Here is a 25,658-nt window from a genome sequence, read left to right on the forward strand (position 1 = left end):
TTTCACTGCATACAGTCAGGTTTCCTATAACTTTTAGTTAATTAATGTATATTGGAGATATGTTTCTTTTTCATTAAAAAGTAAAAATGGGATTTTGCCTTTACATTCCCTTTCCCTGTACCTCCAAAGATCCCATCTTCTTGATTTCTGTTGATTCACTGCACATGGTCTGTGCTGCTGTCTGCTATTGAGCTTAGGGACTGACCCAACACACAAGATGCTGAAAATATATATAATGTAAATGTCACAATATGAGGCTGAGGCTGATTAGTAAATAATTATTGGTACCTGGCAGTTCAGAAACCAGCACAACTTGCATCAGAATTTAAAAATCGGCCTTGAAGCATCAGCTTATATAACAGGCAGTCCTAATGTTCTGCTTGATGATTTGTGATGAACCCTAAGCTTAGCTCCTTGACAGCTGCTCAAAGCCCACTGAGCATGTGTGTGTCACAGACACGCCTAACACAATTTAAGATGAATAACTTAGAAGACCTGGATCATTACTACTATAGAGATGCAGAACCTTAAAACTGATTCAGTATATAAAATATGCCATTTCTAGCCATGTTCATTTTTAGGGTTGAGTTATCCTTTAAGGACCCTGGAATTCCATATTTACCAAAAGAAAATCAGATGGCACTCACAACAGCAAATGTGCTGAAACCCTTAAGGTGTTTTATTGAGATCTCCACACAACATTTCGGGGCAGGGGCGATCCTGGCCCCTCCGCCGCCTGAGGCAGCAGCAGTTGCTGCTGCCCCCACTCCCCCGGAAATTTGCTCTTAACGTACCAGGAGCAGCATTTTTGCTGCCCCTGGTACCTAGTGGGGCACTGCCGTCTGAGGCGACAGCCTCAACTCAACTCATTGGCGAAGCACCACTGTTTCGGGGGATGCCCCGCCCCCCACACTTCTCAAGCACCCTGGAATTCCCCTACTAGCTGTCAGTAAAAGTTATGGAGTGATTTTTCATCTACTGTACAATGATGTTCTACATGGAAGCTAAGTGGCTTTTAAACCTAAAGCTGTGTTTTTTTTTTAATGTTTGACAGCGGTACTTATTTCCTTTCTATGTGGTTGGCAGCTAAATAACTTGAATTAGCTGCTGTTTTTCAGTGTTTTGCAAACTACTCATTTACTTCTGTGTTACTACGTTGACATATAAATATATATATATACTTTACAGTTGCACATGCTTAAGATCAGGGTTTCGATATTCAGTGCTAAAAACTTAAACTCAGAGTTTATGTGCATGCATTGAAAGCAACTGGAGCCCTACGTACCGAGAGTTTTGAGAGTGTATTGGTATCCCTATGTGCTTTACAGTAGCCCCCTTCATGAGAAAACTCTTGAGGATTCCAGGGTTTACCAGGACATTTTTGTGAAAACCCATAAGCAAACAGTGAGCATGATTATCCCTTAAGTAAATCCAACACCTTTGCTGGGGGCCAGACCACTCAAGGTTTCCATGTTGGCCAAGCAAAGTGTAATGATTGTGAACCCTGAATGATAGCTGTTTTTTGCCTTAATCTTTGTGCACTAGAAAAAAACCCTGCCAGCATTGACCTTCACCATTGTCCTTTTGGTGCTCTGGAAATTTGTGTTGCAGAACTGAGAAGCAACCTGCACACTACTGCGATTAGACCATTTTTAATGACATATAGACTAGCATGGGCATAATCCTAGTCTGGGTCAGGGGGCTAGACTCATGATCAATAAACAGGCAGAAGTCGGGAACCAGTTGAATACAAATATCTGACTTTGACAGGATTTGATAAACCAGCCAACTTGGCCAAGTGGGCACTGCAGGGAATGGGTTTTTAAGGCGATTGAGTATTAAGAAATTATTCTGCATGCAGCACCAAAATGCACCAGGATCACGACATATGTTTCCTTACATCAGAAAAAATGCACCTTGAAAGGATGTTGCACCTGCGAGGGGGTGTTCCTTTTTTCAAGGGCAACTTCAGGGTAAACATATTAAACCACTTTTGAGAGGTTTTGTTCGAGAAACATGTTGGGAAGTTAAATGTGCCCATAACCTTTTTCATCTCCTGCAATCCTACAGCCAGTATCCATTATCTAGATTAATCTGTCTTGGTTATTTTTCTTATTAAAATGGATAATCTCACATAGGTACCAGGTACTTGCAATTGGATGATCTACACATGGGAGATGTTTACCGACGCATCCAGATCCACCACAAAAAAAGTGATGATCTATAGATGAAAAAAAATCTTTGTGATATACAAAATGAAGCATTGTTTAGCTTCCTTGTAACCTCCAATCCCCTCCCCCATTTTTTACTGTTGAACCAGGTTCATTCTGTCCAACCTGTTATTGATACTCCGATTACCAGTCATTTTACTGTTAGTTGCTTCAAAAAGTAGGCAAAATGATTCAATGTTGATGGAGACTCGTTTCTTTTAGATTCATCTCTAAAAAAAAAGTTTTAGATTTACAAGTTGTGCAATTATTATGTGACATTATTGTCTATTCTACTTGGAAAGTGCGTATTTCCTTCATGTATTTCCTAAAATTGCCTTCATGTTATAACTAATCTCTGCCATTTCTGGCAAATTTGATAACAGGTATGGAAAACCTTCAGCTGCCTGAAATGTTCTCCTTGCATTGATTTGTATGTATTGAGATAGCACCACAAATGTACACAGTGCTTTACAAGATATAAACACAAGTAGGGATATAGTAATTATAAAGTAGACTGTGAAAGTAAACACTGAAGTTCTAGGAGTTCACGGAGTGCTAGTGCTAGGAATACACAGATGGAATGAGGTCTTTGCCTTGACGAGCTTTCAGTCCTTGTGCCATCAGATATAGTGAATGTAAGAAGCATGACCTACTTTTCCAGGTGTTCAGTTTACAATTGAGGCTGAATACTCAGCATATTTAAAATAAGAAAGTGTGTTTTATGCACTTTTTCGGTATAACTCTTACAGGTAGTCTATTTTTAATGCTTTTTTTATTATTCATTTACTTTAAAATGGATCATATACAGAAAATATACTTTCTTGTTACATTAATTTTATAAATGTCTGCTAATGGAGTAGAGCATTAAGGCCTTTGGCAGGCAGAGGATATTTTTTAGGGTGATGGGATCATGGGAGATGGGGATATTTGTTGCCCAGGAGGTAGCTCCTGGTGCAGGTGGAGATTTTGAGTTTTGCACATGGCCATAATGAGCAAGTCCCCCAGCTTACTAAATATGTGTGTGCCCAACATGGTTGTCTACACTGGGATTGCCTTATCTGCTTAGGAGGTCTGATCGCTCGTTAGGGGCATTTTCTTCCAAAATACCCCTAGCGTGCACTTTCGGAAGGGAAGCCAAATTTGCTAAAAAAGGTGCCCTTTAATTAAATATCAGACAGCACAGAAACTCCTTTATTAGGTGAAAAATGCTTTTGGGTACAATACCCTGTGCCATAGGCCTAACAGTTGCATTTAACCTTTGTAGAACTCTGTTAAAGTTTGTTTAGTTTTCATATAAAATATACATCCCAGCTAAGATATAGTTAAACCCATGCCACAAAGGCCCGGGCCTAGGGAGACAGAAAATTAGGGGTGGCATGCCGCCAACCCTCTTTCTGGGGAGCTGAGCATCCCCACTTTGCTGGCTCTTACGCGCATATGCGCATACTCGGGCTGGGGAGGGGGTGCTTTGGGCAAGGACCACGCGGCCTAGGGCCCCCCCCCAGAAATCCAACCTTGGTTGAACCTTATTGAGGCAAAGCAATCCTGTTGGGTTTAATTCATGTTTCAATGATTTTTAACTAGACTAATGTATGTAGATCCTGTTGGTGCTATATAATTACATGTTAATAAGAATAATAATAATATTTGGTTAATTATTAGCAGATTTTCACAGTCTTTTTTTGTCCGCACTAGGTGGCAGCAAAGTAGTTTTATTTCTTCTTTTCATGGATCTAAAAATGAAAGTATAGCAACAAGATTTGTGCTTTGTCCTTTTGTCACAAAGAAACATAAATGTGTACTTAAGCACGTATTTCAGTGCACATTATTGTGGAATTATGCCCCAAAGAGGCTAATTGTAGTTATTTTTCATTAGTATTTTTAAAACAGGAGATCCTTTGATTACTAATCAAAGTGACTGGGATTTTCTGAACCAAAGCCATAGAAATTAAGGTATAGGATTATGTTTACTTAAATATTCCACAGGTAAAAGTGTAGTGTTAGAGTAAAATGTTAAATTGTGGGATTAGCAAGGATGGGTGGGTGATTTAAGTAGTTCTTAGCAAAAAGTGGCCTTTCTAAATATAATTTACGGATGTTACTTTTCAAAATCCAGCAAATTTTAATATTAAAACTTTAGTAAAAGACTTGTGTCACACACAATGTTCCCAGGCATTTTCCTTTTTTGTTTCTTTTCCAAGTCAAAATGCAAATGATGGTTTCTGTTTGAAATTATCTTTGTTAATGTACATACAAAGAAAAATACTAAAAACACAGACATCTTATATTTGTTTTTATAATCATATGTAATGATCAGGTGCGTTTCATACAGTTTTCTCAGACAATTATAATATTTTATTGCAGTTGGGAAAAAAGTACAAGTTTGGCATTAGCTTCCTATATAGGATGTAAGAATGGGAATAGAAACTCAATGACCTTGATTTTCCTAGGAGTTTGCTCTGACTGCTTATTCTAATTGGTTGGACAATCAGTTGGTTGGACAGAGGACAGAGAGTTGGTTGGACAGAGGAAATCTGCCAATCAGAATCACAGAGAAACAGTGCTTGAACAGCATTTATTATTGCAAATTACATGCCAGTGGAATGTAGACATCATATTGGTCAAACTTAAGCATCACATATTACTGAGGGGAATAAGACATAGTAATTACAACAAAAATAGAAAAAAACTATGGTTTGGATAATATTATGCAGATTATTTGGAAGAACTGGATGAATTATGATTTTTAGAAAGCTGGCCAGCCGCAATTTTTTTATCAAGTTGTAATTTGAATTAATTATTTTATTAGAAATGTACCACACCTTACAGTTTATTTTCATGAAGATTTCTAATGTATCTAAATGGGTGGGATCATGAACAGGAAAAATGTTTGTGTGGGTGATTAGGTATAACTTGCTTACTAAATCTTGTCACTTTGATGGTTACTTTTATATCATGCCAACATTGCCTGAATAGATTTTTGCCCATTTCCCTTACTTTTTCTATTATTATAAATCCTTATAGATGGTTAAACTTTTCCTTAAAGGGATTTTGTCATGATTTTTATGGTGTAGCTTTTATTTCTAAATTACACTGTTTACACTGCATGTAATTCACGCTACAATATAGAATTTCATTCCTGAACCAACAAGTGTATTAGTAGTAATAGTGGTGTTTAGGAAGCCATCTGAGGTCATTTTGCATGGTCATGTGCTGTCAGAAAGAGCCAGCACTTAAGGATGGAACTGCTTTCTGGCAGGCTGTTGTTTCTCCTACTCAATTTAACTGAATGTGTCTCTGTGGGACCTGGATTTTTATTATTGAGTGCTGTTCTTAGATCAACCAGGGAGCTGTTATCTTGTGTTAGGGAGCTGCTATCTGTTTATCTTCCAATTGTTCTGTTGTTAGGCTGCTGGTGGGGGGGTATCACTCCAACTTGCAGTAAAGAGTGACTGAAGTTTATCAGAGCACAAGTCACATGACTGGGGGCAGCTGGGAAACTACCATGTCTAGCCCCGTGTTAGATTTCAAAATCAAATAAAAAATAAACTGTTTTCTCTTTTGCGAAACGGATTTCAGTGCAGAATTCTGCAGCACTATTAACTGATGCGTTTTGAAAAAAACATGTTTTCCCATGACAGCATACCTTAAAAAAACTATAATAGTATGTTAGGTAATAAGTGATGTATTCATTTTGACTGAATCTCTATCACTTAACTGATTGAGACTGTGTACAGCCCAACTGAGTAGGAATAGCTAGGATGGATTGACTTTGTTATAGCTTATTCTAGGAGTTAAAAGTCAAGCTCAGGGTAGTTAATGAGCAGCCTAAAGCTCTAACAGGGAGTGCAGATAGATTAGTAGACTGGGTGTCACCTGGTAGAGTAGGGATCAGTACGATTTAGAAGTAGAGGTAAATCCCACATAAGTTTCACTTGGAGGGCCTTGTTTTCCATTTTGGTGGAAAGTGAATTATATGCACTGGTTGTAACTAATAACATCAAGATAATTATTTACCGGTCAATTTAAATATCTTTGAAAGAAAATATATAATTTAATAATTTTTTAATAAACATTAGCTCCCAGACTATTTTAAGATTTTGGATAATCACACAAGACAACCAGGTCCATTTCTAAGTATAAAGTAGTGTCCTCTGTCCAAAAGTATTACAGAGCACAGCACTACATTTACAAGTGGTGTTAAACCTGTTTAGTGGATTATTTAAAAATCATCACTGTTCCTCTTTAATGAACTTATTAAGGAGCCATTAAATTCCTTTGGCCATTGAGGTTGCAAGTTTTGGGTATCTATTATCATCATCTATATTGCACCAACATTTTTTACATTGTGCTTTAGGGCAATGACGCATGTGGAGATTAGTCACCTGGACCAATTCTCTTCTTCTGTGGGTGACTAATCTCCTTCATATGCTTTCCCACTGGCTTTAATCACCAAAAGTGTCAAAGCAAAAGTGACCTCAAGAGGAACTTGCTTTTGGGGAGATTAGTCACTGCAGAAGAGGAGATTTGTGGTGGAAGACTAATGTTCTCATGTGCCAGTGCCTTTAGAAACTGATCATTGTTCACATCAGTCACATTCACAAAACAGAAATGCATTTAAGCCAGGAGTCAATGATCCGGCCTCTGAGTTTTTGCAGTATGGGAATACACCAGAGTAAATAGACACTGGGTCATCACAATGGAAGTCAACCTAAAACCTAAAAATTCACATTGGGAAATGGTTAAAACCTAATGAAATGAGCCGATTCTTTAAAGGGATACTGTCATGGGAAAAATTTTTTTTTCAAAATGAACTAGTTAATAGTGCTGCTCCAGCAGAATTCTGCACTGAAATCCATTTCTCAAAGGAGCAAACAGATTTTTTTATATTCAATTTTGAAATCTGACATGGGGCTAGCCATATTGTCAATTTCCCAGCTGCCCCAAGTCATGTGACTTGTGCTCTGATAAACTTCAATCACTCTTTACTGCTGTACTGCAAGTTGGAGTGATATTAACCCCCTCCCTTTCCCCCCAACAGCCAAACAAAAGAACAATGGGAAGGTAACCAGATAGCAGCTCCCTAACACAAGATAACAGCTGCCTGGTAGATCTAAGAACAACACTCAATAGTAAAAACCCATGTCCCACTGAGACTCCTTCATTTACATTGAGAAGGAAAAACAGCAGCCTGCCAGAAAGCATTTCTCTCCTAAAGTGCAGGCACAAGTCACATGACCAGGGGCAGCTGGGAAATTGACAAAATGTCTAGCCCCATGTCAGATTTCAAAATTGAATATAAAAAAATCTGTTTGCTCCTTTGAGAAATGGATTTCAGTGCAGAATTCTTCTGGAGTAGCACTAATAACTGATGTGTTTTGAAAAAAACATGTTTTCCGATGACAGGATCCCTTTAAAGACTTCAGGAACATGTTAATAAATGTGTTGACCATTGATAAATCAACCACCATGTGTCCAGAACCTGCAAACAGCTTTCAAAATAAAATACACTGACATAAGCATAGACGAGATAGCACTTTACTTTTTATGTTGTGATTTGCCCTTTAAAATGGCTCACATTAGTAACAAGCTAAACACAAAAGCTTAATGAGTTGAGTGCCAACAAGCAAATGTACTGGCTACCAGTGGAGATGACTATTGTAATGCTTGCACCAAGTCAGAAAAACAAACAGTTGTTGAGACACTAGACTAACTGCTCATATGGAATCCCTCCATTCATTTAGCCCTGTTTTATATTCATCCATTTTGATCCACATTATCTTGAACTTTACCTGGTTGTCCCTTCCATGTTCCCTTGTATATGACTTTGTTAACACCTCACACAGAGATGGACATTCCTTTTTGTTGGTCATTTGATCTATGAGCTAAATGTTGTATATACAGTATATCTGAGAACACTACAGCTTCATTATATTCAGCTTGAATAGGGAACCAAATGTTCTGAAACCTTGCTATGATTATCTTAGTTAGCCAATAAAGGTATCACCTTAATACCACATTTTTATTTTTTTGCCCTGTGACTGGCTAACACTGAACAACAAATTTTATTATAATGCTTGAAACAGATCAGCTGTGAGGTATACATTCCTCATCATCAGTTTAATACCTTTGTGTATGCTATGGCAAAAGCCCTGCTTGTTGTGCTTTCTGCATTTATCAGCTATCAGCTTCTCATTTAAGTATTTTAATTCTTGCAGCATGAACAAAAGGTGAACTATAAAATTACCAGTGCCTTGCCTGGAATCTGCAGATTACATTTTTTTCCTCCATGATTTAACTCAATTGCATACCAAAAACCTTCATGCTTGCTGCACGTCGACTGAATAGACATAAATTGTCTTTTCGGATGGAAATTAAAAAAAAAAAAAACATTTTAAACCAATGAACATTTGCAGTTTGAATTTTGCTTCAATGATCTTAATAATGACTTCAGCTTTGATCACCCATACTGAATTGTTGATAGGTTTTAAAAGGACATATTAACTGGCTTTTGCTTGCATCTATTTATACAGGCGGTAGAAAGAGATAATAGGGGTAAAATGAGCATTGAAAATTATAGGATGCAGTGTAAATGCTCAATGGGTAGCTTAATCATAGACATTAAGTTGAGAATTTGAACTTGTTCATCATCATTAAAGAAATTTATATAAGTTAAAGTGTGTGTATCAAACAATCTCTCTTTTATCGTCAAAGCACAGTTGTATACCATAGCTATCATAGGCATTTTATTAGAAATTGCACAGTTAATGGCAGAAGTGTTTTGACTGGTGCTCTCAAGAACCATGCATAATCAAAAAGCCTTGTACTTGTGGGACCACTTCCCAAAGAAAAACATATTAAGCTCTAAGTCTATGAAAGTTATGCTCTGCTGAAATATACTTACTTACTTTCTTAGTGGTGGCCCTCTGTCATCAACATTGTCTAAAGTTGACATTACCCATTGAGAACCGCTTGTTTGCCAAGGAACTCTACCCTATTTTGTAAGACCAAGCACTAGTCCCAATTGGACCTATGGGGATCCTTCAGACAAAGACTGCATCAGTTTGCCACATGGTTCTTGCCTGATGGGATTTTCCTGAGGACCCCATGCATGGGTCATTAAGCTTCTTACTCAGCCTGGAGTGACCAAGTATGCAACTTTTATTGGCTCTAGTTGCTCAGCATTGGTCTTTAAGGTATACTGACACTTTCTACATTTAACCTTGCACACTGATCTTGGGGTGCTTGAGGATCTCGTTGGCTATGGTATTTAAGAATACATCAACCCCAGGAATGCTTCCAAGACCCCAAGTAGGGGGTGACCAGAAGACAGTCACAAACCAGAATCAAAGAGGTGTATCTAAGAGGAGAACAAAGCTTTATTTCTAAAATAAAGATATAAATGATATATACATATGTCCATTATCATAAGGCTTACATTTCAGCTATTTGTATGGGACCCATACATTTCGGGCGACTTCAGAAAACCGAATCGATATGTATGCCATCCAAACACCGATTCACATTCACGGGAAGGCACCACCCTTAAAGGGGATGTAAAAGAAAAAAAATAAAATCCCATTTTAACTTTCTTTAATGAAAAAGAAATCTACGCTATCTCCAATATACTTTAATTATAAAAAACTTTTTAGAAGAAACCTGACTGTATGCAGTGAAATTCCCCCTTCGTTTGGGATAGGAAACTTCAGACGGTCCCTAGCTGCTGTACAGGGAAATGATAAAACTTTTGAACAGCACTCCTCCCCCCAACTTTACTTCCCAGCTGTGCAGAACTCAAGCAACTTTGTTTGTTTCCCTGTAAAGTAGTTTGCGACTGTAGAGGTTCATATTTGCCTTTACATCCACTTTAATGTTTCCAACTCCAGTGGCAACGACAAAGATCATGGAGCCACATTTAAACAGATAAACTGGGATTTTCATCAAAATATTATTGTGCTGCAGCCACTGGATCTGCTGATTTGGAGAAAGTTTGTAATAAACAATACAAAAACTCTAAAATCCACATTAGATTACATGACAACACAGGACCCAGTGCAGTCTGTATATTCTGATTATTATTATTATTATCAGTCTTGCGGTATTGTGATTATTAATCAGTCTTGCTGTATCAGCTTCTATGGTAGATATTATTTGACTTATGCCGTTTTGATAATGTATGCCAATCCCTAAATTTAGCCTCCCAACAGCAGCCTAGACCACACTGAGCATTTGCATGGTCTTTCAAAGATTGTTTAAAAGTTACAAGATGGTGACTGTGGCCAACTTGTGGTGCAGTAAGTTCATATTTGTGTTTAGTATATAAAATACAGCATTTCTAGCATTATTCTATTTCAGACTTTAGTTCACCTTTAAGCAATATGAAATGATTGTCAGTGCTGTTAGGAATTCGAGGAAGGCAGTTCAGAATTCAATAGTAGTGCAGCAGAATATATTTGCTATTCTCTTGCATTCTGTACTGAGAATGGCTTAACGTTAGCAACTTGCGTTTTGTTTTTATTTTTTAGGTATATGATGATAATTGATGGCAAAAGTGAAGTATGTATGATTGATCAATACAACTCTGTATTTCATGCTACTAATCTTGAATTCCCATTCAGAAAAGATCTTAACCATCACTTGACCAACCTCTTTTGGATAGGGTACGTTTTATTTACCTTTACAGACTTTTCATGGTTAACTTAAAAGCATTTTGTATTACTCAGGGCAATTATATATTCATATAACAAGCGTGCAAAACCTTAGATGAAGTATCTTTAAAGGTGAAATTCCACCCAAAGCCAATATCGTGTCTGAAATAAGATTACTAATACATTTTGCATTGAGTATTGAAGTTTGCTTGCATACCATAATCATTGTAGAGTTGTTTCAACAAGTCTGACGTGATGAAGAGCAACTACAAACTTTAGCAGAGCTTAGGGGTCATAATCTAATTTCTTCCTACATTTCACACTAGGGGTATATTTATCAAAGAGTGAAGTTAGAGGTTGCCACAGTCCTCTAGAGTGAAATTCCGCCACTCTCCATTCATTTCTATGGGCTTTTGAAAGCCTGCCAACCTGTACTTTATAGAAGAACCAAACCCTTTTTATTAAAATCCCCTACCCCCCCTACCCTACATAGACCCCCCTCCATGCCCCCCCCAGCCTAGGTGTTACTTGGCTAAATGGCCCAAACTCTTTACTTACCCCTCATCGCAAATTCAGGTCATCAGAGTTCACGGGCGCCATCTTCTTCTCTTCAGTAATCTTCAGGTCTTCTTCAAGCGCTTTAGCAATTTCTGTGGCTTTTGGCGCATGCGCAGTTGTTTGGACCGGCAGATTGCGCCAACACACCGCTCTCTTCCTGAAGATTACCTAAATGAAGAAGATGGCGCATTGTCAGATTATTATAAAGGGATCAGGTAATGATTGTTTAGTTCATTGTGGGAATGACCCTTCTGGATAATGTGCTTCCATAAATAGATGATAATATATATCTATATCTCTATCTATCTATCTATCTATCTATCTATCTATCTATCTATCTATCTATCTATCTATCTACCATCTATCTATCTATCTATCTATCTATCTACCGAAATGTATATAAATGCAGTGCTTAATGAATCAAATAATAGTTCATGTTGTAACATAATTTAACTTTTTTTGAAATAAAGGTGAACAGCATCTGCCATTTTTAATGCCATGTCTTATTCAAGTAGTACCTTGTTACTTGATATATGACATCATCAAATTTAATGTAAGTAAAGAACGTTGTATGTTAGGAACAGCAGATAAATAGTGGAAGTGACTAACTGTAACTTGCCATTTGGAATATTTTGTTCATGTGATTTATGTACACATGCTGTTTTGGGTGATACACGCTCAAGTGAATTCATGCTTCAGCGAGTGGGCATTGTCATATTGAAATAGTTCCAGGAAAAAGACTGTCAGTAAGTTCATGCCATAAGTCAAAACAATCCCTTTTACATGTGCTGAATTATGAAAGGTTAAATCAGGATGCTTCCCTCGTGCCCCTTGCTTATTCAAGGACTATCGATTTAGTAGAAAGAGCATGTACTTTTGTCAGCTTTACAAAAAGGGGCGTGAGGAATATGTATCATTTACCATTAAACAATATGTGTGTTTTTAGTCTTGGTTTCATTTATTCTTAGCTAGTAAATACAGGGATGGTAACTTAAAGGGTCAGCATTAGATAAGAAGAAAATGTTTTAGGAAATACAGGTATTGGACCTGTTATCCAGAATGCTCGGGACCTGGGGTTTTCCGGATAACAAATCTTTCCGTATTTTGGGTCTTCATGTCTTAAGTCTACTAGAAATTCATTTAAACATTAAATAAACCCAATAGGCTGGTTTTGCTTCCAATAAGGATTGTACAAGATCAAGTACAAGCTACTGTTTTATTATTACAGAGAAAAAGGAAATCAGTTTTAAAAATTTGGATTATTTGGATAAAATGGAGTCTATCTGAGACAGCCATTCTGTAATCCGGAGCTTTCTGGATATTGGGTTTCCGGATAAGGGATCCTATACCTGTATACATAACTGGACCTTGAAAAATATAATAGCATAAATATTTATGTGCACAGAAAAATTATTATGTATGAGCTGCTGTATGGCTTTAACCTGCAGATTTAAAAAAAAGTTTAATCTTACATTTTAATAAATACTGTAGCAACAGGTGAGTCAGGCCAATTAAATGTCTGAGGAGGCATGTTTGATGGTAAGCTGTGTCCACATTTTTATCTGGATAAATCTCTTTCTAAAGTATATTCTGACAAGCAAAAGTATAAAGGGAAGGTTGTAATTCTACCAAGATATTTGCATCCCATCACTTGTGCAACTAGTGCTGTGTGAGTGAAAGGATTAAGACTTAACATTGTGATTGCATATTCTCTATGCAAGCACCAAACTGATTAGCTTAATAGAAATAATGTATTTATCCTTCAGTTACTCTACCGGGCCAGGCATTACACATTATTTGACAACACAAATACAAATGTTTGCTTGAAGGCAAAGTGTCAGATTTGCCCTTATTTATTTCACATCAATGAGAGAATTAAGGATTTTAGATTATAAAAATGCAAAAAGGGTTATTTTTATACATATAGGTGGTTATTTATCAAAGGTTGAGTTTTAAAGGTTTGTCAGGTTTTTTTTATATCTCGAATTGTTTATGCAAAATACATTGATTCAAAATGTATCACCTATTTGTCTTATTTTTATTTATGACATATTCATTCATATTTCGTTTTTTGGAAATAAGTGTGTGTATTACACTTGACTAGTACTGCATCACTATTTTTATTTTTACCCTACCAACCCTTTGGTGATTGAAAAGCCATACTTGGAAAGCAGGTCCAGACTGAGAATTAAAATAGGCCCTGGCATTTCAGGTACAAGGAGGCCCAATCAGCCCTCATAGAGGCCCGAACAGCCCCCATCAGCCCACTAAATACTGACTTTCTATGGCACCTTATAGCAGCCCCTCTGGCATTTGCCAGAACCCACAGATTGCCAGTCCAGGCCTGTTGGAAAGGGCCTCACATCAACTCCAATTTCTATTCAGCTGTCAAAAACACTATGGGGCAGATGTATTAAGGGTCGAATATCGAGGGTTAATTAACCCTCGATATTCGACTGGGGAATGAAAATCCTTCGACTTTGAATATCGAAGTCGAAGGATTTTGCCCAAATACTTCGATCGAACGATTAAATCCTTCGAATTGAACGATTCAAAGGATTTTAATCCAACGATCGAAGGATTATCCTTCGACCAAAAAAAGTTAGGACCTTCCCCATAGGCTAACATTGAGTTCGGTAGCTTTTAGGTGGCGAACTAGGGGGTCGAAGTTTTTTCTTAAAGAGACAGTACTTCGACTATCGAATGGTCTAATAGTCAAACGATTTTTAGTTCGAATCGTTCGAGTCCAAGTCATAGTCGAAGGTCGAAGTAGCCAAAAAAAACCTTCCTCCTTCGTTTAGGATAGGAAACTTCAGACGGTCCCTAGCTGCTGTACAGGGAAATGATAAAACTTTTGAACAGCACTCCTCCCCCCAACTTTACTTCCCAGCTGTGCAGAACTCAAGCAACTTTGTTTGTTTCCCTGTAAAGTAGTTTGCGACTGTAGAGGTTCGTATTTGCCTTTACATTCACTTTAATGTTTCTAACTCCAGTGGCAACGACAAAGATCATGGAGCCACATTTAAACAGATAAACAGAAAAATTTTGGCATGGAAGAGCACAAAAGTGGTAACGTCATTGCAATTTTCAATGCAGCGTTTCAAGAGGGAGGTAATGGCGAATCGAAAGAGGGAGGTTATTTTTTTTTAATTTTCCTTCTCCTTTAACATCACACTTCACTATATTTAGTTTTCTGGGTTATTGGTCACTTTCTAAAACTATCGAGACAAACCTTCAAAAAGATATTAAAATTCATATCTTATATGTTAACAAAAACATCTCCACACAGATTGTTTCAACAGTTATCATCACTAATCATTCTTAATCAATTCCCTTTCAATGGATCTCACTAATACACCATGTAAACCATTTAATCATCTACAATTGTTTGCATATGACTGTTAACCCTTCATCTTTGCAAGTTGAATGTGCTAAGCTCATTTTCAATGTTGTTTTTAAAACCCTGATCTGTAAGTGTTAATGCTAAAATTGGCCACAGCAAACAGGACCATAAAAACCGTTCAATTTTGGCGTTATACAATGGAGAATTTTCGGGTTTCCAGCTGAGGGGTTGCTGCTTCCCCTGCTGCATCACACTGCTCAGGAGAGGCTATGGCACCTCTGCCTTTTGTCCCTCAACGTCCCCCGAGGCTATATAGCGCCATGGCCATGATGGCTGCCTTAGGGAGTCTAATAGAAATCTACTTAATAGCCAATGCCTCTTGAATCTATCCAAAATGATATTTATCCTTTGGCACCTACAAATAGGTCAGTTCTGGGCTTCACCAAGTTATTTTGCAACCTGTCATTTTCTGGCATCTGGCAGCTTTCAGTCATCAGAAGAGCTTGTCAGCAGCATGGCTCAATCCACTTTCTCTTGATCACTGACTCAAGTTCTATAAGCCCTTAAAAAAAGCTGTCCTCTCTTTATCAATTTTCATAACACCAGACAGGAGTGGCTGAAAGTGAAAAGGGACTTTTATGTCTGAGGAGGTTTGCCTAACGTCTTCGGTACAATAGATTGTACTTGTGACTATTATTATTTTCGGAACAGAAATCAATTTCATTCAATCAACATTCAAATAATTTGCATTTGATGAATGCTTTTGCCTCCATCAGTGCTTCTGCTTACACTGCTCACACTGTTGACAGATACTGTGACTTTATTCCAGCAGGCTGATTTTTGGGAATAGGATGTTTGACCTTGCCAGTTCCAAACAGATCATCATATCTTTCAATGATAGTTGTGATGAGTGCAACATTTTCTTCAGAGCTAAACCCTTGGCCTCCTGCCTATCGTCATCATCCACTGGATTGACATATTGTATGTGTGGTCTGAATGGATGTCATCTTCTGACCTTAGTGGATTGACTTGGCTTGAAGAACTTCTTGTTCTTCTACTTGAACTACGTAAGCCATGCCTGGAGGTGGTAGCTGACCCACTTGGTTGTTTAGCCACATCCCCATGTGGGTTTGTCTCATCAGGGCCACCATGGACTGAATTAGGTTCCATTATACAAAAATTGTCAAGATTTTTTGGCATCTAAGGGGGAAAAATATGTTTAGGCTTTTGAGACACACTTATAGACCGTGACAGTAACATCAAAAATGGCATTGGCTACACAGAGAAAATTCAATGTAATTCAAACTTTCAAAAACATAGCATGGGGATACTGCTTTGCTTCATGTTTTGATCTTTGTGCTGCATGATAGCTAATGCTGTTTTTTCTAACAACACCTATGTAGTTGTTATGGTAAATGACCCTAGAACGCATCCTGGGTTTGTAATGGCAGACTAGAATAGTATTAGAAATTGTCACAAACATAAGCTAATTAGAAACTGAAAATACAACCTGACACGACAAAAATGTGTGATGGGGTGATTTAACCCTTTAAATGCACATCCTGATAGATTTGAATGAAGTGAAAAAATTAGTCATGGCTAGTAAATGGGTCTAAATAAGTAAGTATGTTTGTTTGGATTGTTGATGATGATGGATGTTACATATATACAGTATTGTATATAAATAAATGTGGGTTCTTTTTGCCACTCAAACATGAAACCTCATTTTGAAATACAAAACACACATGAGAGAAGATGAACAATTGCCAAAAATGAAAGATAGATAATTTATTTGGAAACTGCCAAAGGTCCTTTTCAGGCGGTATGGGTAAACTATAAGTTGATATATAGAGGATATGGTTAAGTGTGCAAGTGGAAAAATGTGAAAAGAAAACCATGAAGTTGAGGTTGTTTTTGAAGAAAGTTAAGTTAACATATGGCAGTCTTATGGGTTGCTAGAATGCACATGGGCGTATGTTTTGCAAGGCCAAACATTTCTGGAATAACGGAGTTAAAGCATTCAAACACTTGCAGCATGGAGGGGCAAAGGCAGTACCACAAATCTTCCAGCAACTCCTTTTTATAGTGTTGCTATTTCTGGGTTGGGTGTTGAAGTAATATAATAATTTACTTTTGTATTATGAATTGGTACTACAGATTTTGTATAAATGCAGATATATTGTTGCTGGAAAATTACATGGCCAAAACAAGTAATGCCTTCATGCTAAAGCATCTAACCAAAGAGTAAAAGTAATGTCAGCACTACCTGTTAGTATAGTATGTTTTCAATTTAGTGGTTTTTATTTATATTTTTTATTAACAAGAGAGAAAACGCTTAACCCTAATGATGTATCACCCAGCATTAAATGTCTAAAGCATTGTAAGTCAATAAAGGAAGACAATTTGTAAACTGTTGAAAAACAGTTGTGTGTTGAAGAAATTGGCATTATTGAACGTTATTGATTCAAATCTGCAAACTAAAATCGAGGCTCACTGTGCCAGTGCCAGTGCAGGTTAAAGGATGCTATTTATGTACACTGCATTATAAATATTCATTAATGTACCTCTTTACAGTCTCTGATGACCCCTATATGTTCTTATATGTTAGATGTTTTAGCCAACAATTCACCTCCCTAATACTCCTAGCATCCCAAATACACTTTCTGTTCTCCAGTTGAAATTTATCTGATTTCCACCGATGATTCATACTGGTCTTTATAAATAAAACTGCACAATTACATTCCAGATCATGGGAAGCTGATCTAGGTAAAAGGTTGTTGACAGGAACAAGATTTGTCCCATAAGTGGGACCAATCTTGTTCCTGTCAATCTCTGGAGAAGCTCCATTAATACAATTTTATTAGAAGCAGGCTATACTGTTCTGTTTTGTTGGTATATGACACCAGGCCAAATAGCTTAATTTTAACAATTGTTTCAGAGGCTGTTCTTTTCCGGGAACAAGGTTCCTCATTTGGTGGTCATGGCCAGAACGCAACCAGTTTTGTATTACCTTGGACAGGCATCAATCCTTTTGTCGAATTTGGTGACCATGGATAGATAGAGAACATTACTATTGACAGTAGTTTTAGATGTAGGTTTAGAGGTTTTTAGCCTACTTAGCAAGATCTTATCTAATATTTGTAATTGTATTATTTTCTTTCTTGCTTTTCTTTGCTTTCTTATTTTGAATTAGCCTGTTTTAATGTAAGACACTTTATGCTATCCAGTATACATATTTCATGGTTATCACCTTTTCTGTCAGAATGAATAAAAAGATTGTGTACCTATCATTTTTTTGACTGTGGAATATTGGTGATTGTAAACATATAATGTAAAAATAAAAACCTAAAAATAAAAATCAATTAAAACCTGTAATCATTTTGTTATACACACATGCATGTTCAAAACTCTTAGTCCATCTTCTGTGTCATCATAAAATGTTGCCCACTTCCATACCCAGGCAGTCTTAAAACTCAACAGAGTAAAACTTGTCTTATATAGTTTATAAAAACACTGTTTTAATCTGGAAGAAATACGCACTTCAATTTGGAAGTGTAGGCTATTGGAATAGAAATGAGTAAACAATTATAAAAATGCACAAATAAAATGTGGAACTGTGACAATGTATTAAATAGAAGATGTATTATCTGTTATATCCCTTATGCATTTAGAAATGCAGATGTCAGCTGTGTGCTCTGAATCATCAATAATATTGTGTGCTCTGCTAATAATAATTATACTTGTAATTGATTAGTATCATTAAAGCTGCTAAAATGCACTATTGCCATATGTCCTTTTCTGGGCTAGTACATCATGCTTTCCAGTTGGTTATGCAAATTACTGGGGTTGTAACAAAATTAGTTTGCTTATGTTAAAACCTAGGTTGTCATCTCGCTCTCCATAATAGTTGTATACAATGACCTTCAATGTCTAACATGCTCAGTAACCACTCTGAATTGTGAGTTGCAATCAGTAAGTGGCTCTGGACATGTTAAACATTGAAGGTCCTTGTAGCTTGCCAATAAGAACTGCCATTGGGTTGAAAGTTAATGAAAGTTGATAATTGTGTGTCTCTGCCGGTATGCCTGAATAGCATTTTATCAAAATAGCGTTAAAGTGTAACGTATGATGATTTTTAACAAAAAATAGGTTCTATTTAAGGCAAATACAATTTCTCTTCAATATTTCTCTTTTATAAAGATCCTACTGCTTTATAAAATACTCTCACTCTGGCTTTTGCTTTCAAGTGCTATTGTCTTGTAAAGGGATTTTCATTTAGAAAGGATCTCCTGCATATCCTGTTTGGGTTTTTGAAATAATTTAATGTTTTTCTTCTGTGCCTGTGGGGTGCTTCCAGTGCTTCTTTCAAAGACTTTTCAGCCAGCATTTGAAATGCAAATATTGAACCTTTCAAAATTGAATCTGATTTGCAGTGAGCCCTTGACTAAGGAACGTATACTATGTTTTAGTATTAACACAGGCAGTGCAAGCTTCCAAGCACTTCATTTGCATTGGGTTTAGAAGACATTGCTGTGTTTGGAAAACTTCACAGAGCTTATGATTTTTGGTTCTTGGATTTTTATGAATTTGCAATAAATAATAAAAACACTTACAATATTGTTTTATGAACAAAACTGTGTGTACATAAATAAAAACAAATGTTCCCAGCTACTCTCTCCCAGAGGTCTTGAACATTTTATCCACCTAACTCAATACAGCAATCCTGCTATACATGGGAATTTCCAAAAGAAGACTTACCCACCCACTTGCTCTCAACAATAGCATTATGTCCTACAGCCATCATACATTATGCAAAATAGAAAGGTTGTGGGAGCACTCCATGGCTGAAATTTTTTTTATACTAAAATACAATGGAAGTGCTACTGATCTGGCCAAATTAACTACAGACATAGAGAAAAAGAAGAGAAATTGTTCAATGCACATTCCCTGGTCCCATGTCACATAAGTAATCTATGCAGATGCATGTATTTACAAAGACAGAGTTTTTTTAGTTACAAATTGATCATAAGATTGATAAGCCACCATACCACATCAAGGTAAAACCCATATGACGGTCCCTTACTGTTTACCTCTGGTCATAATATCAAATGCTAAAGCCTCCCGGCATAAAAACACTACCTGAAATAAAGATCTCCCGACCTGGGCATTGGTTTCAATCATAGGGCTTAGTCCTCCCCCGCCATTAGCTTTCAAAGGGGAGAGATAGCCTAGACCACAGCATTGGTTCCATAAGATTAATCCTTCCCCGCTTACGGCTTTTAAGAGAGAGAGACTACCCAGACCAACTCCCATTTCCAAAGGCATGGGGCCACCATTTAATGGGACAGGTGTGGGGGTGCTACAATCACATGGAAGCCTGGGCTGCAGCATAGCTGCTAAACTTCCAAACAGAATAGATCTGCTACAATACAAGATGCAAAAAGTAAAGGTTGTGGCTAAATAAAAATATATACTAAAATTCAATGGAAGTGCTATTGATCTGGCCAAATTAACTACAGACATTGAGAAAAAGAAGAGAGATTGATCAATGCTTTGAAAAGCTAATCCTTTGAAAGCTAATGGCGGTGGAGGACTAAGCCTTATGGTTGAAACCAATGCCCAGGTTGGCAGACCATTATTTCAGGTAATGCTTTTATGCAGGGAGGCATTAGCATTTGAGTATTATGACCAGAGGTAAATAGTTAGGGACCTCCATATGGGCTTATCAATCTTATGATCATAATTTTGTAACTAAAAAAACCTCTATCTTTGTAAATACATGCATCTGCATAGATTACTTATATGACAGGGGACCAGGGAATGTGCATTGATCAATCGCTCTTCTTTATCTCTATGTCCATCATACATGATGCACTAATCTTACATTTTTTGTATTTAAGCACTCTCTTTCAATAAATATATCTTACAGCATGCTCTGTGAGTTTCATTGCATTCTGGATTTATTAACAGAGAAGATCAAGAGCCAAAGTTCCCTAGGACAGACTTCAAAACACTAGGTGCTCATGAGGTTGGTCCTATTTGTTGTACCTAGCTCTGTTTATAAGTCAAGGTTGCAGTGTCAAGTTTTCAGGTAGCATTTGTTTATTTGATATGTTATTTATGTATTTCTCCAGCAGTGATTTGTTACTGGCTGATGCTACCTGCTAGTGTTTAGTTCACTCAGGTGTCTCGAGTTTGCAGCCATGCTGGATCACTGCCATGCATTTACTCAACATCTTTTAAGTACTGTTAGATAGGGATCCACCCTAAAGTTCAACCCTTGATAAATAAATAATTTATAAAAACCGTGTTTATTCACAGGTTTGATGTTCTCTCCCCAGTGTATGTGTGTACGGAGCTTATAAAATAATGATTTTCCAACCAGTGCAGTCTTTTTCAAAACTTGATTAAGAAATGATGAGGAAACTGTAACGTAATAAATAAAGCTATAGCATATATCCGGTCTAGTCAACTTGTATATGATTGTGACATATATTTACAACTGTCCTGTGCACTTGGTCAGTCTTGTGTTTTTTGTTTCTTAAAAGGGTTGTTCAACTTTGCGTTAACTTTGAGTATGATATAGAGAGGGATATTATGAGATAATTTGCGATTGGGTTTCATTTTTTATTATTTGTGGGTTTTGGGTTATTTAGCTTTGTATTCAGCAGATCTCCAGCTTGCAGTTTCAGCCATCTGGTTGATAGGGTCCTAACTACCCTGATTTGAATAAGAGACTGGAATATGAATAGGAGAGGGACAGAATAGAAAGATGAGTAATAAAAAGTAAATTACAATAGAATGTGTAGCCTTACAGAGCATTTGTTTATTAGCTGGGTTCAGTGACCCCCATTTGAAAGCTAGAAAGAGTCAGAAGCAGAAGGCAAATAACGAATAAACAATAAAAGATAATTAATGAAGACCAATTGAAAATTTGCATAGAATTGGTCATTCTATAACATACTAAAAGTTAACTTATAGGTAAACTGCCCCTTTAATGTTAAAAATTTACTGAAAGCACTTATCAATGAAATGATATTAACTGTTGGTGTATATTTAATAAGAATCAATGTTTTTATGCACTTGAGCTAGCAATTGTGTATATTTATTTTAGGGATGCACCGAATCCACTATTTTGGATTCAGCCGGATTACACCTAACCGAATCCTAATTTGCATATGCAAATTATGGGTGGGAAGGGGAAAACATTTTTTACTTCCTTGTTTTGTGACAAAAAGTCATGTGATTTCCCTCCCTGCCCCTAATTTGCATATGCAAATTTGGATTCTGATTCGGTTCACTCGGGCAGAAGGATTCGGCCGAATCCGAATCCTGCTGAAAAAGGCTGAATCCTGGCCGAATCCCGAACTGAATCCTGGATTCGGTGCATCCCTAATTTATTTGTACCTTCTTAGACCTCTGAGTGCTGTAAGTTTTTGCTGCAGTTAAGTTATTTTAAAGTCTCATTTTCTTTTCTAGAAGATATATTTCTGTGATTGGCGGGGCACAATTTGAACTACAGTAGCTTCTACAGCATGATTTGCCATGACCTATACTAAATTGAGATCTAGACAAATCCATTTGCTCAAGTGACAGATCGGCATTGTAGCTGACAATCTGTTAGTTTGTGTTTGTTCAAATCCTCTTTTTCTTTTTCTATTGTTACATTTTAGACAGTTTCTCACTGAGGGCAAATGGACGTTATGTTGCCTCTAGCCCTATACCAGCATACCAGTGACACATAGCCTTAAAATGATACTGACATTAAAAAACTAATTTTTAAAATATGAATGTACATATATGAATATGAAATATGAATATGTATGAAGGGGTTATTTATCAAATTCCAAATATATCCCAATATTTACTGCTACAAACTCCGATCAAATCCGGTCTGGTTTTTTTATGCTTAATTATTATTACATTTTCCCAAAAAGTTGCTTTGTGGGAAAAAAACAGATTTTCACAATTCTTTCAGATTTTTCATCTGATTTTCTTGATAACATAAACATGAACTTACTGCACAACAAGCCTAATCAAACAAATAATTTATGCTTTCAAAGTTGGCCACAGGGGGTCACCATCTTTTAACTTTGTTAAACATCTTTGCGAGACTAAGACTGTGCACATGCTCAGTGTGGTCTGTGCTGCTTAGGGATCGTCATAAACAAAGCTGCTTGAGTTCTGCATGGCTGGGAAGTAAGGCAGGAGCACCCCCTGCTGTTCATAAGTATGATTGTTTCCCTGCTCAGCAGTTAGGGACCATCTGACAATTCCTATTCACAGCAGTAAATTAATGGAGAATTTCACTGCATACAATCAAGTTTCTTATAAAAACGGTACACATTTTTAAATTCAAGTATATTGGAGATAGGTTTCTTTTTCATTAAAGAAAGTAAAAATGGGATTTTATTTTTTTGCCTTTACATGCCCTTTAATTTCTGATGTCAGTATCTCTTTAAGAAATCATATTATTGATTTTTTTTTTCTTCTGAACTTTTAAATATATCGAAAGAGCAAAGTGAAGTCGCTTTTCAGCCTCTAATGCCTGGCAATGTATTTTATATTTGAGAAATTTTGTATGCAATTATCTCACAAGGCCATGCTAAGACAGCCTTTCCTTCATTTCCAAATTTAGTTAAGGCAGGTTTTTAACTTCCTTTGAAGAAACTGTCTTCAAAGAAATCTGTGAAATACACCTTAATGATTATGGTCCTATTTTATCTTGATTTGAGAAAGAAATACTAAAAGACAATTTTAAAGATTTTATAATCAGTGACATTCTTTAAAGGAGACCTTTTAATTGCACCTTATTTTAGCCATATTGGTACAGGTTTAGGGGTTCATGGCCCCTGCTACAATATGGATTTGAATACATTATCTTTGCATCACATATACATTTATCTAATCTCATGTACGTGCATTTGGAGCTTGTCACTATTGGCTGCAATGTCACTTGGTGCACATTATGCTATTTTGGCAACATAAATATTGTGCAGACTCTCACCATACTGGAAAGAATAATAGCAATGACAGCAACCGTTCTCGGGAACAGTGTTTTCCTTTGTGCAAATTTATTATATGTTTTGTAAACACATAGCAACTCGGAGAACAACATGACTGAAAATATTGCAAAAGTAGTGTATAAAAGATGGCATAAAGAGACCACAAAATGTATGGGGTGCCGTTTGTCCCAAATACATTCTGTATACAAAACTATCCCTAATACACAGAATGAATGTCTCTCATGTTATATAAGTATTTGTGACCATACACAGAGAAAAAAAATATACAAAAGACTTATTTCTATTAAAGAATGAAAACAAAATCAGGTAAGTGCACAAAAGGATGTCATTATATCACAAACTCCATTCTGTACAGTTTAACAAGCAATCTGTGGCACAAATATATAACCTCCATGTAACGGACGATCTTATGTGCAAAGTTACTTACAGAATGAATTATGTAAAAACAAAGTTGGACATAATATATAATAGTGTAACTAACTAGTGCTTGTCAAGCTAGATTTGACTGACAAAATAGATATCTGTGACAGAAAGCAAGATTTTATAGTACAGGATTCATTCTTTCCACAAAATGACAGTTTTGTTCCACAAAACAGATAAAATAACCATTCTGTGAAGCAACACTGTCAGTCACATTCCTGAACCAATAAGAACAAAGCTTATTGCCATATACAAACAAGAATAGAAGTGGCCAGCTCTGCTCCACATGGCTAAGGCAAAGTATGTGGCCTGCTATAGAGGGCGCCCTCTAATGTCCCCTGTGCTGCATAGTAATAAACATGAACAAACCTTTGCTAAAAGAGCTGCTGTTAAACACTACAGGTTCATAAATGGAAGTTTTTGCAAATGGCTGAGAAATATAATGCTGCACTTATAATGATTGTAGAGAAAGAAAAGTATGCAAAACTTATATAAATATGATCATTTTAGGTGATATGGCTATTCTTATTGTAGTAACCTGCTTGTGTGGCCATTTTGGTTAAGGGCATTCCTGCTGTTTTGCCATTATCTTATGACTCACTCCTGTTCCTCTTCCTGTCTAAGCTGAGAGTAATTATAGGACAGGCCACACCCACCTGTGATGTTGTATTAAATGTACCAGAAGTTACTGTGCTTGTCTGGCTGCTTTGCCTGACTCTCAGAGTCAGTTACAAGTTTTGTATATGATAGTTAGACTCCAATGTCTCCTCCTAGCTGTAATCTTGTACCAATTAGCTTTTCATTTCAGTCAAAACTCAAATTTTTCAAGTTGAACAAAACCCCACATTTTTCAACATTTATTATACCCTGAAGCTGAAAATAGCTCAAATCTGAAAATACTCGAGGTCATGTAGAAGTCAATGGAAGTGGTCTGTTCTAAGTTTTTTGGTGGGTTTCGCTCGAAAACTCGATAAATTTGAGCGATTCAAGTTTTTTTTCCACAGAAAACTCTATCAATTTGAGTATTCAAGTTTTTCACACCAACTACACTGATTTGATGTTTACATTACAGTTTTTACATAAATAAGAAAACATTCGAGTTGTGAGTTTATTTGAGGTATAAAAAAAATGAGTATGAGAAATGAGTCCTGCTCAGTACTTATGTCTGTATATATATATATATATATATATATATATATATATATATATATATATATATATATATATATATATATATATATATATATATATATGAACTGCATATGTTATTTGTGGCCATCTCTGGTTTTCATAACTATGAAAAGTTCATCACTTGATGTGGTAGGGACACATGCCATGCAAATTGTACTTTTATTTTAATCATTATAATTACTACACAAATGCTAGTTATTTTAATATCTTGGCAGTTAAAATACAACACTAACAACAATGGCTTTCTTGCAGAGCTAGTAAA

At 36.5% G+C, this 25,658-nt stretch overlaps 1 pseudogene; it reads left to right on the forward strand.

Moving 5' to 3' along the window:
* The window catches only part of LOC108716169, a 68,001-nt pseudogene that overhangs the window by 37,181 nt on the left and 5,162 nt on the right, over nucleotides 1–25,658 (forward strand).

This window comes from Xenopus laevis, chromosome 5L (assembly GCF_017654675.1).
Source record: "Xenopus laevis strain J_2021 chromosome 5L, Xenopus_laevis_v10.1, whole genome shotgun sequence".
NCBI lineage: Eukaryota > Metazoa > Chordata > Amphibia > Anura > Pipidae > Xenopus > Xenopus laevis.